At 38.8% G+C, this 6926-nt stretch overlaps 1 long non-coding RNA gene across 1 annotated transcript; it reads right to left on the bottom strand.

Moving 5' to 3' along the window:
* Positions 1–2503: 2503 nt before the first annotated feature.
* On the bottom strand, positions 2504–4217 carry LOC137968107 (uncharacterized). Its single transcript, XR_011116624.1, has 3 exons — positions 4025–4217; positions 3302–3337; positions 2504–2905 (listed from the first exon to the last, which is right to left on the bottom strand). It is a non-coding gene; the product is annotated as an uncharacterized lncRNA (long non-coding RNA).
* Between the last annotated feature and the right edge of the window lie 2709 nt (positions 4218–6926).

Raw genomic sequence — 6926 nt, 5'->3', positions numbered from 1 at the left:
TACTCAGATGCTGTTCATACGCAAGAGGGTTTGGTCTGCTTTGGGCACGAAATTTTCATAGGCAATGAGCGATATTTTAAATAAATAAAGCAATGCACCTTATTTTATATTGACATAAATTCCACACATAAACTGTCAAGAACGGTAACGGACAATCCGTCTTCTGTTAAATAAAGGAGACTTAAATTGTATGTTAGGACCTGCTTAGATGATGTCTTGGCGGCCATTTTGAAGTTCTGAAAGGGAACGTCCACTAAAACAAGAAAATCAGCGCAATCCAATCAAAATTGTTCGAATTTTTTCCAATAGAAGTGTCTGTATCTAAAATAAATGAATTTTAAAAACGCTTGTTTTGGTTTTCAAATTTCCCGGGCCTTGCCATCTTGAATAATAGGGAGTTTAAGATCTACGACGGCGACGGTCGACGAAAACGTCACCTCAAAAGATAACTTGGCTCCATCATAAGCCTTTCGCGATTATTCAGTCTTGTTCACGTCCCACAAGATGGGCGAAATATCCTAAAAATAAATTAGTATGAGCGGTTCAGAGTGAAAATAGAGAATGAAAGATTCTCTGTTGCATGCTTACGTTGTCGTGAAAACCTCAAATTTGTTGATTTCACGTCGTAATTATGCAGAGGACTGCTAACATACTTGCTAAAATCCGTGCTGCACGTGCAGCACGACTATTTATGCTCTTTTAACCAATGAAATTATTGTTTTGTGGCGTAACAAAAGATGTTTGTGTGAAAACAATAAGCGCAATAAATTTGAGAGTGAAAAGGGCGATTCTAAAATTATTATTTTTTTTATTCAAACACTTTTTTGGAGAATTTGACCGCAAATATTATTTTGTTAGGTTTCAAATTATTCATTAGTCGGAGAGGAGGTTCCCTTAAAACAAAGAAAAGGAGACCGGAAGACATCGTTGAAGAAATTTGAATGTAGCTTAGAAATGTCATGTCTCAAAGACCTGTCAACTACCTTTTAAGCTGCTTTCAAATTTCCTCAAACCAGAATGGCATAAAACAAACTGTGTGAGATAATCAACCTGGCCCCAATTGTTCGAATGGTGGATAGCGCTAACCACCGGGTAAATCACTATCCACTGGATAACTCAATTGGTTTTGCTAGTGTTTATTCGATGGATAGCGTTATATACCTTTTGAACAACCGAGGGCTGGCTGCAATGTGAAATAGAGAGCATGCTGGCGCATCAAACTTATAAATGCCTTATGCAAGTACTTTCCTCTTTCGAGAAACCAATGTGGCTGCTGGAAATGCAATCTTCTACTTACGCTTTCCAGACGCGGTCTGTGATTGGAAAACGAAACAAAAAGTGAGAGCGCGAGTTTCAATCGAGTGTCGTAAAACCAAAACCAAAGTAATTACTTTGGCCGATCAAAATGGAAGACCTTAGATAACAATGACCTGGACCAGGTTGAGTCCGCGATTCTCGAAATGTCATGCGGATTTTACCATAAAAATGCCCTTGAAGCTCATTAAAATGGCGGCGAAAGAGTAGAGTGCTCCACTTGTAGGATACATAGTGTATTTAGTCTGGAAAATGTTCTGAAGAGCGTTTCGAATGATTTCACGGGTAAGTCGGCAGGAAGAATGCTTTTTAAATAAAATCTCTGACCTTTACTGTGTGAACACTAGTTTTCTCTCGTGTTTCCGCTACAGTCATTGTTATTTAAATGATGCCTTGATCATTTCTTAAATAACAAGGACCGGAGCCAGGTCATGTCTCGATGATTGGGGAGGGGAGAGGTGGGAATAATAGGGCTTTTTACAGCGATCTTTGCTGTTTCCGGACGCTGTAAACAAAGATACATGCCAAATTCGAAGGAAATGGCGGTAAACACGCCGTCATGGAGTCAACTGTTCTCTGAGAGCTTTTCTGATTATTCGGGATATGTTACTGACGAACTTGGAAGATGCTTTCAAACTTATAAAGGGGTATGAAGTCAATACAACGAGTTCATTTACCGTTACATACCAGACTAGAGGTTTTGGAAAGTCTCCAATAGGTAAGATCTCTTTTTTTGTTTTTAATCATTGCAAGTTTATTATAGGTCTTAATTATTTTTTCCAAAAATGTTATTGTTATTGACCGTTTTTGGCAATTATGGTGACTAGGGATTGGGATGGGGCCATGGAATTTGTAACAAAGGAAATTATTGTAAATTCCTATCCACTTTCTACGATGGAAATGATAAATTAAATTACCCACAAAATGGAGCTTTTTCAAGAACTTTGGAAATAATTACCCTTTCCTTCAAGCCCCTCCCACCCACCCTAGGTTTGGAAGCTGGGGCAAGGCATCTCCAACAAGACTCCATTGAGATCCACCTAGGGTTGCAACAGACAAGAGGTATTTCCCAGTGGCCACTGGTTAGGCACCTGTATTCTAGAACATGTATATTCTAAAAGATGGAGCATTATTAAGATATTGAATAGCCATTTTTCCATTTTTTTAATACACTTCACTTGTCAAAAACAAACAGTTTTGGCTAAACAGGTCAGTTTTCACTTAATTTTACATTAAATGTCAGTGAATCATTTAGTAGTCAGTGCACAAAAATAATCACTTCCAATCACTGTAATCTAGTCTAACACTGTTTCAGTTGCTACAAAATTCCTTGTGTTGCTATGACTATTCCTCTCTTTGAATAACTTTTCCTCTTCACTATGTATCAGTAACATTATTATGATAGGCCATTCGGTTGCAACAGTAAATACAGAGAATGGGGGGAAAACTAAAAAAAAATCCAAGGCATCATATTTACTGCAAAGATGTCCAGGCAACGAAGGGAGTGCATCTAGAATTCGATGGGATTCCTTTTGTAATCCTTGGACACAAACTTTTGGAGTGCCAAAATGGTCCAGATCGCAACAGGACACTAAAAGGAAAACAGTCATTATTATAATAATAATACATTATTATAATAATAGTCATTATTATAATAATACATTATTATAATAATGCATAGACTTTACATACTGTGGTAAATTATTATTATTATTATTATTATTATTGAATATTATTATATCAATGCACATTAGCAAAAGAAAAAATATATACGATGATTCCATTTTACCTTTTTGCTAAGTGACTGTTACTGATATATAGTGAAGAGGAAAAGTTATTCAAAGAGAGGAATAGTCATGAGCAACACAAGGAATTTTGTAGCAGCTGAAACAGTGTTAGACTAGATTACAGTGATTGGAAGTGATTATTTTTGTGCACTTACTAAATGATTCACTGACATTTAATGTAAAATTGAGTGAAGACTGACCTGTTTAGCCAAAACTGTCTGTTTTTGACAAGTGAACTGTATTAAAAAATTAGAAAAATGGCTATTCAATATCTTAATAATGCTCCATCTTTTAGAATATACATGTTCTAGAATACAGGTGCCTGACCAGTGGCCACTGGGAAATACCTCTTGTCTGTTGCAACCCTAGGTGGATCTCAATGGAGTCTTGCCCCAGCTTCCAAACCTAGGGTGGGTGGGAGGGGCTTGAAGGAAAGGGTAATTATTTCCAAAGTTCTTGAAAAAGCTCCATTTTGTGGGTAATTTAATTTATCATTTCCATCGTAGAAAGTGGATAAGAATTTACAATAATTTCCTTTGTTACAAATTCCATGGCCCCATCCCAGTCCCTAGTCACCATAATTGCCAAAAACGGTCAATAACAATAACATTTTTGGAAAAAATAATTAAGACCTATAATAAACTTGCATTGATTAAAAACAAAAAAAGAGATCTTCGAATTTGGCATGTATCTTTGTTTACAGCGTCCGGAAACAGCAAAGATCGCTGTAAAAAGCCCTATTATTCCCACCTCTCCCCTCCCCAATCATCGAGACATGACCTAGCTCCGGTCCTTGTTATTTAAGAAATGATCAAGGCATCATTTAAATAACAATGACTGTAGCGGAAACACGAGAGAAAACTAGTGTTCACACAGTAAAGGTCAGAGATTTTATTTAAAAAGCATTCTTCCTGCCGACTTACCCGTGAAATCATTCGAAACGCTCTTCAGAACATTTTCCAGACTAAATACACTATGTATCCTACAAGTGGAGCACTCTACTCTTTCGCCGCCATTTTGATGAGCTTCAAGGGCATTTTTATGGGAAAATCCGCATGACACTTCGAGAATCGCGGACTCAACCTGGTCCAGGTCATTGTTATCTAAGGTCTTCCGATCAAAAATGGACGGAGACAATCCAGTAAACCAATCAAAAATCGAAGTAATTACACGTAGCCGACACAAAGCGCGGGAAAATGTGCCACGATTGGTTTTGGCTTCACTTCTGATTTTGAAAAAGTGGGGCGAGAACTTTGAACCAATCAATGAGTGAAGTAATCATAAACCACAGCAATTCGCTAATTACTTTCGACATCAATTTAAAACTGCTCTACAACAGAAACAATGCACTTAGCCCTGATAACAACAGAAGCTACAGGTCATCATGGGACCAGTGAAGATGGCGATCTGGATCGGAATACTCTATTTTTATGCCTCATTGAGAAGTTTGCTCGTTAGATTTCAGAAGTTCAACCCATGCTGAAAACAATTATTCCATGAGCGCGCGTTGGATATGAGATGTTAACTAGCCAACGAGGCGCGTAGCGCCGAGTTGGCTATAACCAGTCTCATATCCAACAAGCGCGAGGGGAATAATTGTTTTATTAAATTCCGTAAACTCCAAAAAATTGGAAGTACGAAATACGAGCGAAAAAAGCGAGAAATTCCAGGCGAAATTGAGAAAATTTGATGAAGATGCGATGTTGTCAAGAGAAAACGAGGGGACAGAGAGGGAGGCCACCGGTCCAGCCCTTGGGATATGTCATATCCACGAAAGTTATTTTTAGACTAGTGGAAGTCTTTTCCTAGCGGAAGTCTGTCTTCCGAGACGTCCGCCTGCAGGCCAACCTCGGGCTGATGTTTGAAAGAAAATAAATATTCATCAGCCTTCCACGTCCGCCGCCATTTTCTCTTTTCACTAAGAACCTGTGAGCGAGGCAAGACTGTATGCGGACGTCTCGTAAGACAGACTTCCGCTAGAACAAGGACTTCCGCTCGTCTAAAAATAACTTTCGTGGACATGACATATCCCGGCCAACGCCCTGAGCCTCCCTCACTGTCCCCTCATTTTCTCTTGATGTTGTGTAATACCTTGTGGTCAGTCAGACAGACGTAGGCTAATCACAAAAACATTTCTTGCCTTTTTCGCGTACTATACTTCTAAACGTCGGAATTGATCCAAACTTTCCACAAAAAAGGTTTTTTTTTTCTTTTTTGGCTTTATTCAAAGAGAAATTTCGCTCTCTGGCGAAAAAAAATTTAGTTTAACAACTTCTAACGCAATCATTTACCATATAAAGTCAAACTAAGGTATATGAGCTGATAACCAAGATTGAGTGAACCAATCAGAGCACGCGAAATGCATTATCCGTTGTGTGTAGCGCATTATCCGTGTAGTGCATTATCCGTTGTTTAATAATAATGAATATTTTTATATAGCTGAATTTTTTCCCCCAACAGCGCGCGCTCTCATTGGTTACTTTGAGGTCCGGCCTGACATCTAACAATAGGGAGCTTAAGCACGCGCGTTTTTGAGAGGCGGACGGCAACCGGAAGTGATCTGTTTTCCCTTTTAACTTGTCTTCACACAACCACATTTATATTGCTAAGTGTCTTTTCTCCATTAGAGATGATTAATATAAAAATATGGTTAGACACCACTGTCCTGGAACGCGAAATGTTCTCTTCCAGTTGCCGTCTGCGTCTCAAAAACGCGCGTGCTTAAGCTCCCAAATAAAACTTTTTCCCGCCAAAAGTCTCTGAGCGGACAACAGCGCAAAATCTATGACATCACAGGGTGACAGTGCACTGTTACCCGCGAGTGTTGACCGATGACCGCCGTTGTTGTTGCCATTGCACGTTTTTCCTTTTGTACCATATAACAAATCACTTAATGACTGGTCTCTCGGGAAAGAATGTTTTCCTCGGCTGCGCCTCGGGGAAACATTGAGATTCTCGGGAAACAAAATGAACTGTTTCCCTCGGGACATGGCATTAAGTGTTTATTATTTAATTCTCAACCTCGGTTATTGCAGTGCTCTGATTGGTTCACTCAATCTCGGTTATCAGCTCATATACCTTAGTTTTTCCTTATATGGCAAATGATTGCGCTACGCGTTGCTAAGCTAAAATTATTTTTCGCCGGAAAGCAAAATTTCTCTCTGAATAAAGCAAAAAAATGTAAGAAATGTTTTTGTGATGAGCCTGCCTCTTTCTGACAACATCGCATCTTCATCAAGTTTTTCCGATTTGGCTCGGATTTTCTCACTTTTTTCGCTCCTGTTTCCAACGCGCTCTCATGGAAGTATTGTTAATTAACCCACAAATGCTGAATTTTGAGATTAAATAACGTTTTGACTTAATCAAAAACATAAAACAAACAGCAGTTTCAAACATAGAAGATGTATGTTGTAGCATACGAAAAATTAAAAAAGTTAAATGCGCTTTATCAGGAGACCATGAGCAGGAGCCTCCATATGCACTCCACTATATCGTTGAGTCAACCTTTGCCCGTATCTTTCTATTTTTAGAACGCCGCGAGTTGTTCGGCAATGCACGCACTGTTTAAAATGGCCAATCAGAATAAAGTCATTGTCTAACGAAGACAAAAATAACAAAAACAATGTACACAAATTGTGCGAATTAATGCAAATGTGAGTCTCCTGCTGAAGGGTTGGTTCTAAAAATAGAAAGATACGGGCAAAGGTTGACTCATAGGGCTTGTATGGGGGAGGCAAGCTCCTACTCATGGGCTCCTGGCTTTATCACTATGTTTGTAACCGCTGCTTGTTTTATGTTTTTGATTAATGAAATGCCGTCTAAGGC

Source organism: Montipora foliosa, chromosome 8, assembly GCF_036669935.1.
Source record: "Montipora foliosa isolate CH-2021 chromosome 8, ASM3666993v2, whole genome shotgun sequence".
In the NCBI taxonomy this organism is placed as follows: domain Eukaryota; kingdom Metazoa; phylum Cnidaria; class Anthozoa; order Scleractinia; family Acroporidae; genus Montipora; species Montipora foliosa.
Note: the sequence above shows the minus strand (reverse complement) of the source record. Positions and strands in the feature narration are given on the sequence as shown.